The 11,575-nt window shown below is 46.7% G+C and overlaps 2 non-coding genes across 2 annotated transcripts; both read right to left on the bottom strand.

Annotated features, from left to right (window-relative positions):
• Window positions 1–1,066: 1,066 nt before the first annotated feature.
• trnat-cgu (transfer RNA threonine (anticodon CGU)) lies at window positions 1,067–1,138 on the bottom strand. The gene has a single exon. It is a non-coding gene; the product is annotated as a tRNA-Thr (tRNA).
• Window positions 1,139–1,583: 445 nt separating this feature from the next.
• Window positions 1,584–1,655, bottom strand: trnaa-ugc (transfer RNA alanine (anticodon UGC)). The gene has a single exon. It is a non-coding gene; the product is annotated as a tRNA-Ala (tRNA).
• Between the last annotated feature and the right edge of the window lie 9,920 nt (window positions 1,656–11,575).

Below are 11,575 nucleotides of genomic sequence, written 5' to 3'. Positions count from 1 at the left end.
GTATGCCTTTACAGAATCCTGAGTTTTAAGTCTTTACGTTAAGAACTTAGTTATTTACGGAGGGTTTAGTGAGTGTGTGTTATTTCAGAAAATCATAGAAAATCACAGAAATTCAGTAGAGCTCCGCAGCACACTTTAAAAAAGATTCGTAAGAACACCCTGCAACTGGATCTGTAAATCAAGTTGAAAAAAAAACACCTATCCGTGAACATCACCAATCTGTCGTTGTACGATTTCTCTTAAATGACGATAGATAAAATGGCTGGTTCTTTTTTTTATTGACAATCGGAGGCTCCTTGACTTTGACGTGAAGTGGAAAAATAATTTCTCTATTTTCAGTTTGGACCTTTAATCCCAGATAAATGGCCATAACTCAAACCGTTGAGGCCCAGACGCCATCTTGTTCGGGGCCAACTGCCTATTACGCGCCTCCCCTACGCTCACCAAGTTTCGGCTTCGAAATATTTTCAGTTTTCTCGAGATAAGGCCCGTCGTGAATCGTTATTTGATCCAGCAACATGATTGCTATGCCCTCTTAAATTTCCGGGACAGCGGAAAAATGACCAACATCTTAATATTTTTGTAAACGGAAAACCGAATGTCTGACAAAGTTCATTTGATGACTTCCTGGTAGGTCCGGCCCTGCCGCTGCCCGACGCCGTCCGTCGAATTTTACAAACGATTTCGGACGTCTAGTAAGGGACCGTACATTTTCAATATGGACTTTCTCACTAACCATACAGCAACTGCCGAAATCTTCCTTAAGGTATGTAAACAATGACAAGAAACTGTCATGTAACAATGACAAGAAACTCTCATGTAACACTGATGTCACAATGTCAGATGAAAAGCAAGACATTACTTACTTTCAGAGAGCAGCGTATCACACACTCTAACCAACTGAGCTAAACCGGCCGCTGGCTACAGAGCACAATTGTTGAGATGCACCGAGCCTCTGCAAGTGCTGGAGCGCAACCAACAAGTCCACCAACAGCATAGCCTGACAAGACTGGACACTCTTGGTTGCTCCTTGTGGCAATTCCAAACAGCTGGGAATTTTCTATAAAGGCACGGATGGAATTTGAACCCATGGTCTTCGGTTTACGAGACCAACGCCTTACCACTTGGCCACCATGCCACTTATAATGCAATATATATATATATATATCAACATTCTGGAAAGTAGTAGTTGTGCAAATGTGAATTTGGCACACAAACTCAGGAGAAAGGACCTCATACATATATAGCATGCACTCCCCCTCTGAGCTTCCATCCCATTTAATTTGCAGATAAACGCAATATCAATACACTGTACTTTATATATACACAACTCCATTGAAACTACAATGAAATGATAGCAGCAATTCTTAAAACAGGTACGGACAGGGATCGAAAACATGAACTTCAGTTTTTAAATGATGCCATAAAAGTTGGCAACCATGCCACTTCTGTTCTATAAATGTACTAACAGGGATTGAACGCATGTTCTTCAGATTAAAAGACCAAATTATTTAGCACATCTCTGTTTCCTGCTTAGAATTTCAACATTCTGGAAAGTAGAAGTTGGGTCTTTGCAAAAAACATGGAGAAGCTGGGGATTGAACCCAGGAGCTCATACATGCAAAGCATGCGCTCTACCACTGAGCTACACCCCCTTTCTGGGAAAGAAAAAATTGTTTCTTATTTTCTTAAATTTCTCCTTTATTATAGCAGGTAAGCCAGTTAAGAACAAGTTCTCATACACAACTGCTAATTCGGCCAAGGTAAAGCAAAAGCAGTGCAATTCATTTGCAGTCTGGACGCCGGAGGTGAACATCTCCTGCTCTGACTGCAGCTGGAAGGACTGCTGCGAGAGGACTAGGTCGCCTGTGATTGCCTTGATAAGGCGGAGCTTTACCTAGCATAGACTTACAGATGACCTGGAGCCAGTGATTCTGGCGACGAGTTACACATGGAACAAACAAGCGCACAGTCAATAACAAAATAGCCAGTGGTTCTGGCGACGAATATGTAGCGAGGGCCAGCCGACTAGAGCATACAAGTCGCAGTGGCCATATCAAGATAATTGACCTTTTCTTTACACTGTTGTGATGAAAGTACATTTCCATAATATCAGCTATCTACCATAACCGTCGAACAGGGATTGAACCCATGTGCTTCAGTTAACAAAAACAGATGGCTTTGCGCATCTATTTCATTCTTAGAATGTCAACATTGTGGAAAGTGGGAGTTGTGCAAAAGCTAATTTAACAAGTGAATACTCTCAAAAGACAAGTTGGGGAATACTGTAGGACAGGAAACATGTAAAGTGGCTCTATCGTAGCGATACTTCCCCTTAATATATTAGTTGTGTTCAAATATTGATACAACATGATTTTTCTACAAAGTCCTCCAACTAATGTAAATTTCCATTGAATTTGAAGCCTTTTCTATAAAGGCACGGACGGAATTTGAACCCATGGTCTTCGGTTTACGAGACCGACACCTTACCACTTGGCCGGGCAGTGATAGTTGTACCTTTCCATCACTCGTTGTGTTGATTTCATCATGTCCATTTGTTTATGTTTTCTCACTTTTGCAAAGCCACTGTGCATTTGCAATATGGTTCAATAGGCAGGTACCATCACGAATTTGTCATGCTATAAAAATCCTGCAGGAATGTGAAATTGACTGGGATGGCTGGGCAGTGATTCTGGTTCATCTCAATGGCTCGTTAGGGTTGATTTCAGAATGTCACTTTTGGTGATGGTACCTCACTGTTTAAACATATTGCAAATGGACAAGAGTCACCAGCAAGTCATCGTCCATCAGTCAATTAGATATCATTCTGACACCAAACTGATACAAACTGACACCAAACCCACTTTTTCCAACTCGTTTAGTAGCCAACTATCACATACTTCAGAGCTGGCCCAAAATTCACAACGCCTTCGGTTCAAACCATAAAAAAACATAAACACGTAGTTACGTTCTAGCTGCGGGGTCCATTTCTTATGTTACGTGTAGACCTTGCTGAGGCGACCCCGAATCCCAAGTTTTGGCTCGATCGGTCATTTGGTGTCCGAGCAAAACCCTAATTGGTGCTGAAAATCCACTTTTTCCATGACTTGCTACGGGGTCCTTGAATGAGCTATCGGACAGAAACGTTGGGGTCTGTCTATATGGGCCGAGACGGTCGCAATGCACCTAGTCTTGCGACTCTGGGACATTTCTAAATGTCGCCATTTTCGTGATGCAAAAATGAATTGAAGTCATTGCAAATGTACGAAGCTGTTTCTCGGTCCGAGAACCGTCTAGAGCCACGTAACTCACCACGCACTATCGACCGGAGGTCTAGAACAGGATTCTAAAGTTTCGGAACTCTAGGTCCGACGGTTCTTTAAAAGTTCCAACAAGGTTAACTAATGCAGGCAGTGTATGTCTCTACGCACCCCAATGGGTCCCTACTTCCAAGCTGTGTGTGTGTGTGATTTAGTTTTCCTTTGAAATTTTACAGGACAAATGACTGATTTACAGTTCATGGGGGTTGCCTAATCACATATATGAAGTTTTGGAAAGATCTGACTTTTAACCCCTCGAAACAGCCCAAGAGACACCAATTATGGCACTTCCGGTTGGCACAGGAAGCTGTAAGTCAACACATATCCTCATTGGGGAATGCTTTTACAGAATCCTGAGTTTTAAGTCCTTACGTTAAGAATTGACTGATTTACACAGGGTTGAATGCACTATGTCTATCAAACTGCAGGCAGGGTATGGATAAACACTTTTAGGGTGATTTTAACCACTTCCGGTTGTCCAGGAAGCTTAGAATCAACACAGGTAGACCTCGTAGTGGCCTGATGGACTGTCATCGAAGACAGGTTCATACGGCATTCATAACCCACATAGGCTTCAGGTTGAATTTAGGGGTGCAGGCAATGTATTCCTATGGGGAGAGAAGTCAATGCAAACTCTTTGAAGTAAACACCTTCTTTTAACTATTAAGGGTTAATGCCACACGGTCAACGTTAGGCTTGCACGGATCGAGGACCTTAGGAACGTACCTGAGGTCGAATTGTGCTTCTCACCCTAACGGTTCTCTCACTGTCACCCAAAAGCAAATGACGTTGTGGGGCAGGCTTCATTTTGGGCCTAATTTTCTAATCGGTCGCTTGCGCTTAGACCGAGCGAGCTACGGTCAAGCGGGATATCTCGTTGAACTCGGCACGGCCTAGAGATTATGTTTATGCCATTGCCTCCTCTCTGTGTCTTTGAGCACCGCACTTTTCACTCCATCCTTGCTGTGTGTGCGTGTGAGAGCTTTTCTTGACATCTGTTGGGAGAAATGACTGATTTACAGTTCATGAGGGTTACCTAGTCACACATATGAAGTTTTGAAAAGATCTGACCTTTTAACCCTTGGAAACTGCCACTGTGACACCATTAAAGGCACTTCCGGTTGGCACAGGAAGCTATAAGTAAACCCATGTCTTGATTGACATAGAAACTTACAGAATCCTGAGTTTTTAAGTCTTTAAGTTAAGAATTGACTGATCTACGATCTACACAGGGTTGAATGTAGTCATTTTCACCTTTGAAGGTTATGTACATCAAAACACCTTTTGGGTCAATTTAACCACTTCCGGTTGGTCCAGGAAGCTTAGAATCGACACAGGTAGACCCCATAGTGGTCTGATGGACTGTCATAGAAGACAGCTTCATAAGGCATTCATAACCCACATAGGCTTCAGGTTGAATTTAGAGGTGCAGGCAATGTATTCCTATGGGGAGAGAAGTCAATGCAAACTCTTTTATTTATTTATTTATTTATTTATTGCACCTTTATTTAACCAGGTAAGCAAGTTGAGAACAAGTTTCCAAGGGTCAAAAAGGTTTGCGTAATTATCGTATTTCGTCGTCTCCTATCTGCCCAACACGTTCACCGTCTACCGTAGCACTGTAGTAACTATCACACTCAACTGAACGACTTGATTAGTGTAGTGTTAGCTAGCTACATAGTTGTCTTTGCTGTCTTCGTATCCAAGATAATTGTGTAGTTTAGAGTGTGGAGTCTTAGAGTGATAATTGCGTTATTATCGTATTTCGTCGTCCTCCTATCTGCCTAGCAGCTAGCCAGCTAGCATACGTTCACCGGCTACCGTAGCACTGTAGTAACTATCACACTCACCTGAACGACTTGATTAGTGTAGTATTAGCTAGCTACATAGTTGTCTTTGCTGTCTTCGTATCAAGATAATTGTGTAGTTTAGAGTGTGTAGTCTTAGAGTGATTATCTTAATTCACCGAGGTTAGCTAGCCAGCTATTTTGTCGTCCTTAACGTAGGAGACACTCCTAGCTAGCCAACAGCCAGCCAACGTCTACTGAATAGAACTTTCGCATTCCGGTCATTCCGCTTCGCTCCACAGGTAGTATCACATTTTCATTTCATTTCATTACAGTCCCAACGGTGTGATTTGTTTGATCGTAGCTAGCTACATAGCTAGTTACATAGCCGTCTTTGTTTCAAAGATAATTGTGTAGTCTAGAGCGATTTTCTAGGTTAGCTAGCCAGCTATTGTTATTCTCCTAACGCAACGTAACGTAACCAACACTGCTAGCTAGCCAGCTAGTTCCGAAAAGCAACATTGTAGAAACTTCACACTCAACGGTACGACTTGATTAGGTAGTGTCAACAACGCAGCTAGCCTACCCCAGCAGTACTGTATCATTTTAATCATTTTAGTCAATTAGATTCTTGCTACGTAAGCTTAACTTTCTGAACATTCGAGACGTGTGAGTCCACTTGTCATTCCAATCTCCTCTGCATTAGCGTAGCCTCTTCTCTAGCCTGTCAACTATGTGTCTGTCTATCCCTGTTCTCTCCTCTCTGCACAGACCATACAAACGCTCCACACCGCATGGCCGCGGCCACCCTAATCTGGTGGTCCCAGCGCGCACGACCCACGTGGAGTTCCAGGTCTCCGGTAGCCTCTGGAACTGCCGATCTGCGGCCAACAAGGCAGAGTTCATCTCAGCCTATGCCTCCCCTCAGTCCCTCGACTTCTTGGCTCTGACGGAAACATGGATCACCACAGACAACACCGCTACTCCTACTGCTCTCTCTTCGTCCGCCCACGTGCTCTCGCACACCCCGAGAGCTTCTGGTCAGCGGGGTGGTGGCACCGGGATCCTCATCTCTCCCAAGTGGTCATTCTCTCTTTCTCCCCTTACCCATCTGTCTATCGCCTCCTTTGAATTCCATGCTGTCACAGTTACCAGCCCTTTCAAGCTTAACATCCTTATCATTTATCGCCCTCCAGGTTCCCTCGGAGAGTTCATCAATGAGCTTGATGCCTTGATAAGCTCCTTTCCTGAGGACGGCTCACCTCTCACAGTTCTGGGCGACTTTAACCTCCCCACGTCTACCTTTGACTCATTCCTCTGCCTCCTTCTTTCCACTCCTCTCCTCTTTTGACCTCACCCTCTCACCTTCCCCCTACTCACAAGGCAGGCAATACGCTCGACCTCATCTTTACTAGATGCTGTTCCTCCACTAACCTCATTGCAACTCCCTCCAAGTCTCCGACCACTACCTTGTATCCTTTTCCTCTCGCTCTCATCCAACACTTCCCACACTGCCCCTACTCAGATGGTATCGCGCCGTCCCAACCTTCGCTCTCTCCCCCGCTACTCTCTCCTCTTCCATCCTATCATCTCTTCCCTCTGCTCAAACCTTCTCCAACCTATCTCCTGATTCTGCCTCCTCAACCCTCCTCTCCTCCCTTTCTGCATCCTTTGACTCTCTATGTCCCCTATCCTCCAGGCCGGCTCGGTCCTCCCCCTCCCGCTCCGTGGCTCGACGACTCATTGCGAGCTCACAGAACAGGGCTCCGGGCAGCCGAGCGGAAATGGAGGAAAACTCGCCTCCCTGCGGACCTGGCATCCTTTCACTCCTCCTCTCTACATTTTCCTCCTCTGTCTCTGCTGCTAAAGCCACTTTCTACCACTCTAAATTCCAAGCATCTGCCTCTAACCCCTAGGAAGCTCTTTGCCACCTTCTCCTCCCTCTTGAATCCTCCTCCCCCTCCCCCTCCTCCTCTCTGCAGATGACTTCGTCAACCATTTTGAAAAGAAGGTCGACGACATCCGATCCTCGTTTGCTAAGTCAAACGACACCGCTGGTTCTGCTCACTGCCCTACCCTGTGCTCTGACCTCTTTCTCCCTCTCTCCAGATGACATCTCGCGTCTTGTGACGGCCGGCCGCCCAACAACCTGCCCGCTTGACCCTATCCCCTCCTCTCTTCTCCAGACCATCTCCGGTGACCTTCTCCCTTACCTCACCTCGCTCATCAACTCATCCCTGACCGCTGGCTACGTCCCTCCTGTCTTCAAGAGAGCGAGAGTTGCACCCTTCTGAAAAAACCTACACTCGATCCCCTCCGATGTCAACAACTACAGACCAGTATCCCTTCTTTCTTTTCTCTCCAAAACTCTTGAACGTGCGTCCTTGGCCAGCTCTCCCGCTATCTCTCTCAGAATGACCTTCTTGATCCAAATCAGTCAGGTTTCAAGACTAGTCATTCAACTGAGACTGCTCTTCTCTGTATCACGGAGGCGCTCCGCACTGCTAAAGCTAACTCTCTCCCTCTGCTCTCATCCTTCTAGACCTATCGGCTGCCTTCGATACTGTGAACCATCAGATCCTCCTCTCCACCCTCTCCGAGTTGGGCATCTCCGGCGCGGCCCACGCTTGGATTGCGTCCTACCTGACAGGTCGCTCCTACCAGGTGGCGTGGCGAGAATCCTCTCCTCACCACGTGCTCACCACTGGTGTCCCCAGGGCTCTGTTCTAGGCCCTCTCCTATTCTCGCTATACACCAAGTCACTTGGCTCTGTCATAACCTCACATGGTCTCTCCTATCATTGCTATGCAGACGACACACAATTAATCTTCTCCTTTCCCCTTCTGACGACCAGGTGGCTAATCGCATCTCTGCATGTCTGGCAGACATATCAGTGTGGATGACGGATCATCACCTCAAGCTGAACCTCGCAAGACGGAGCTGCTCTTCCTCCTGGGGAAGGACTGCCCGTTCCATGATCTCGCCATCACGGTTGACAACTCCATTGTGTCCTCGTCCCCAGAGCGCTAAGAACCTTGGCGTGATCCTGGACAACACCCTGTCGTTCTCAAATAACATCAAAGGCGGTGGCCCGTTCCTGTAGGTTCATGCTCTACAACATCCGCAGAGTACGACCCTGCCTCACACAGGAAGCGGCGCAGGTCCTAATCCAGGCACTTGTCATCTCCCGTCTGGATTACTGCAACTCGCTGTTGGCTGGGCTCCCTGCCTGTGCCATTAAACCCCTACAACTCATCCAGAACGCCGCAGCCCGTCTGGTGTTCAACCTTCCCAAGTTCTCTCACGTCACCCCGCTCCTCCGCTCTCTCCACTGGCTTCCAGTTGAAGCTCGCATCCGCTACAAGACCATGGTGCTTGCCTACGGAGCTGTGAGGGGAACGGCACCTCAGTACCTCCAGGCTCTGATCAGGCCCTACACCCAAACAAGGGCACTGCGTTCATCCACCTCTGGCCTGCTCGCCTCCCTACCACTGAGGAAGTACAGTTCCCGCTCAGCCCAGTCAAAACTGTTCGCTGCTCTGGTGGAATGGTGGAACAAACTCCCTCACGACGCCAGGACAGCGGAGTCAATCACCACCTTCCGGAGACACCTGAAACCCCACCTCTTTAAGGAATACCTAGGATAGGATAAAGTAATCCTTCTCCCCCCCCTTAAAAGACCTAGATGCACTATTGTAAAGTGGCTGTTCCACTGGATGTCATAAGGTGAAAGCACCAATTTGTAAGTCGCTCTGGATAAGAGCGTCTGCTAAATGACTTAAATGTAAATGTAAATGTTCTCATTTACAATTGCGACCCTGGCCAAGATAAAGCAAAGCAGTTCGACACATACAACGACACAGAGTTACACATGGAGTAAAACAAACATACAGTCAATAATACAGTAAAAAAAAAACAAGTCTATATACAATGAGCAAATTAGGTGAGAAGGGAGGTAAAGGCAAAAAAAGGCCATGGTGGCAAAGTAAATACAATATAGCAAGTAAAACACTGGAATGGTAGTTTTGCAATGGAAGAATGTGCAAAGTAGAAATAAAAATAATGGGGTGCAAAGGAGCAAAATAAATAAATAAATTAAATACAGTTGGGAAAGAGGTAGTTGTTTGGGCTAAATTATAGGTGGGCTATGTACAGGTGCAGTAATCTGTAAGATGCTCTGACAGTTGGTGCTTAAAGCTAGTGAGGGAGATAAGTGTTTCCAATTTAAGAGATTTTTGTAGTTCGCTCCAGTCATTGGCAGCAGAGAACTGGAAGGAGAGGCGGCCAAAGAAAGAATTGGTTTTGGGGGTGACTAGAGAGATATACTGCTGGAGCGTGTGCTACAGGTGGGAGATGCTATGGTGACCAGCGAGCTGAGATAAGGGGGACTTTACCTAGCAGGGTCTTGTAGATGACATGGAGCCAGTGGGTTTGGCGACGAGTATGAAGCGAGGGCCAGCCAACGAGAGCGTACAGGTCGCAATGGTGGGTAGTATATGGGGATTTGGTGACAAAACCGATTGCACTGTGATAGACTGCATCCAATTTGTTGAGTAGGGTATTGGGAGGCTATTTTGTAAATGACATCGCCAAAGTTGAGGATTGGTAGGATGGTCAATTTTACAAGGGTATGTTTGGCAGCATGAGTGAAGGATGCTTTGTTGCGAAATAGGAAGCCAATTCTAGATTTAACTTTGATTGGAGATGTTTGATATGGGTCTGAAGGAGAGTTTACAGTCTAACCAGACACCTAAGTATTTGTAGTTGTCCACGTATTCTAAGTCAGAGCCGTCCAGAGTAGTGATGTTGGACAGGCGGGTAGGTGCAGGTAGCGATCGGTTGAAGAGCATGCATTTAGTTTTACTTGTATTTAAGATAAATTGGAGGCCACGGAAGGAGAGTTGTATGGCATTGAAGCTTGCCTGGAGGGTTGTTAACACAGTGTCCAAAGAAGGGCCGGAAGTATACAGAATGGTGTCGTCATAGAGGTGGATCAGAGACTCACCAGCAGCAAGAGCGACTCATTGATGTATACAGAGAAGAGACGGTCCAAGAATTGAACCCTGTGGCACCTCCATAGAGACTGCCAGAGGTCCGGACAGCAGACTCCGATTTGACACACTGAACTCTATCAGAGAAGTAGTTGGTGAACCAGGCGAGGCAATCATTTGAGAAACCAAGGCTGTCGAGTCTGCCGATGAGGATGCGGTGGTTGACAGAGTCGAAAGCCTTGGCCAGATCAATGAATACGGCTGCACAGTAATGTTCTTATCGATGGCAGCAGATATCGTTTAGACCTTGAGCGTGGCTGAGGTGCACCCATGACCAGCTCTGAAACCAGATTGCATAGCAGAGAAGGTATGTGAGATTCGAAATGGTCGGTAATCTGTTTGTTGACTTGGCATTCAAGACCTTAGAAAGGCATGGTAGGATAGATATAGGTCTGTAACAGTTTGTCAAGAGTGTCCCCCTTGAAGAGGGGGATGACCGCAGCTGCTTTCCCATCTTTGGGAATCTCAGATGACACGAAAGAGAGGTTGAACAGGCTAGTAATAGGGGTGGCAACAATTTCGCAGATAATTTTAGAAAGAAAGGGTCCAGATTGTCTAGCCTGGCTGATTTGTAGGGGTCCAGATTTTTCAGCTCTTTCAGAACTTCAACTGATTGGATTTGGGAGAAGGAGAAATGGGGAAGTAACATCAAATAACATCAAGGCGGTGGCCCGTTCCTGTAGGTTCATGCTCTACAACATCCGCAGAGTACGACCCTGCCTCACACAGGAAGCGGCGCAGGTCCTAATCCAGGCACTTGTCATCTCCCGTCTGGATTACTGCAACTCGCTGTTGGCTGGGCTCCCTGCCTGTGCCATTAAACCCCTACAACTCATCCAGAACGCCGCAGCCCGTCTGGTGTTCAACCTTCCCAAGTTCTCTCACGTCGCCCCGCTCCTCCGCTCTCTCCACTGGCTTCCAGTTGAAGCTCGCATCCGCTACAAGACCATGGTGCTTGCCTACGGAGCTGTGAGGGGAACGGCACCTCACTACCTCCAGGCTCTGATCAGGCCCTACACCCAAACAAGGGCACTGCGTTCATCCACCTCTGGCCTGCTCGCCTCCCTACCACTGAGGAAGTACAGTTCCCGCTCGGCCCAGTCAAAACTGTTCGCTGCTCTGGCCCCCCAATGGTGGAACAAACTCCCTCACGACGCCAGGACAGCGGAGTCAATCACCACCTTCCGGAGACACCTGAAACCCCACCTCTTTAAGGAATACCTAGGATAGGATAAAGTAATCCTTCTTCCCCCCTTAAAATACCTAGATGCACTATTGTAAAGTGGCTGTTCCACTGGATGTCATAAGGTGAAAGCACCAATTTGTAAGTCGCTCTGGATAAGAGCGTCTGCTAAATGACTTAAATGTAATGTAAAATGGAAGGCTTGGGCGAGTTGCTGTTGGGGGTGCAGTGCTG

The sequence above is a fragment of the Oncorhynchus nerka genome, unplaced genomic scaffold (genome assembly GCF_034236695.1).
Source record: "Oncorhynchus nerka isolate Pitt River unplaced genomic scaffold, Oner_Uvic_2.0 unplaced_scaffold_3972, whole genome shotgun sequence".
Taxonomy (NCBI): Eukaryota; Metazoa; Chordata; class Actinopteri; order Salmoniformes; family Salmonidae; genus Oncorhynchus; species Oncorhynchus nerka.
Note: the sequence above shows the minus strand (reverse complement) of the source record. Positions and strands in the feature narration are given on the sequence as shown.